Source organism: Rhododendron vialii, chromosome 1a (genome assembly GCF_030253575.1).
Source record: "Rhododendron vialii isolate Sample 1 chromosome 1a, ASM3025357v1".
Taxonomy (NCBI): domain Eukaryota; kingdom Viridiplantae; phylum Streptophyta; class Magnoliopsida; order Ericales; family Ericaceae; genus Rhododendron; species Rhododendron vialii.
In genome coordinates, this window is record NC_080557.1 from 40414721 (window position 1) to 40415851 (window position 1131).

The window sequence follows — 1131 nt, forward strand, 5'->3', positions numbered from 1 at the left end:
GGGCTGGTTTTTGGGTTGGCAGTTCCATTATCTTTGGATTAGGTGTTCAAGAGTGTGAAAATTGGGTGTTCAAATCATGCTAAATTAAAATTACTACGTATTTATTTAGCAAAAAAAAATTATGGTGTTCAAGTGACCACCCTTTGCAAATGGTGGAGCCGCCATTGATTAGGATCGATACTCTGTTGCACGAGCTCTAACTAGTGCAATATTGCAAGCTTATTTTATAAAACAACCAAACGATATGATATTTGGGGAATTCGATAAAATTGGAACGATACAGAGAAGATTAGTATGGCCCCAGCGCAAAAATGACATGCACAAATCGATAATTTTTGGAGAAAATTTGTGAACTGCTGGTCGTTGATTCGTTTTCTAGAATCTAGACATGGTGCAATGCAGGAACAAAAACGATGTCCATGCTGAACGCGGGGGCATATTGCTAAATTTTATTGCCTTTCTTCTTCTTCTTCTTCTTTTTTTGGTACACTGAAAATGAAAGAACAACAAACTAGAAAATGTTCAAAAGTCACGCCCTGCACGTCTGCCTCAAACAGCGGATTAATGCCATCGGGTGGGATAACAAGCGACACCATCTTGTCCTCGATCTTGGTTTACACCCATATCGGCGAGTCTATCCGCCACTTGATTTCCCTCACGGAATGTATGCTTGAGAAGACATTACCTTGACAAACCTTCTCTTTCACGTTAATTGGATTCTTTCAAATAATAGATGAGTGGTTTGAATTTAGCCACAGTTGATATATACTAGATACTTTTGCTTTGTGGCGAAAAAGTGTGGTAGGAATATCAATCACATGCCTCCAATCTATCTCATTTTTGTTGTGCAATTAAAAGGTGTGGAATTATTGTTCTTATGCGGCGACTTAGAGTTATGAATAATATCAGAAAATTGATGGACGAAAATTTTTGGGCACAGATCCAGATATAAATGCAATAAAAGTGATTTGGATGAATGAGAATCTCTAGTTACAATCCAGATATAAATGCAATAAAAGTGATTTGGATGAATGAGAATCTCTAGTTACAATTCCAAACACGCATGTTGTGAATATGTGCGCGCACGTAATATTGCTCTACGAACATTATGGATAAGGATTTATTTCAATA

The 1131-nt window shown here is 37.2% G+C and overlaps 1 non-coding gene across 1 annotated transcript; it reads left to right on the forward strand.

Annotated features, from left to right (window-relative positions):
- Positions 1 to 248: 248 nt before the first annotated feature.
- Positions 249 to 347, forward strand: LOC131308851 (U6 spliceosomal RNA). The gene has a single exon (XR_009194584.1). It is a non-coding gene; the product is annotated as a U6 spliceosomal RNA (small nuclear RNA).
- Positions 348 to 1131: the final 784 nt, after the last annotated feature.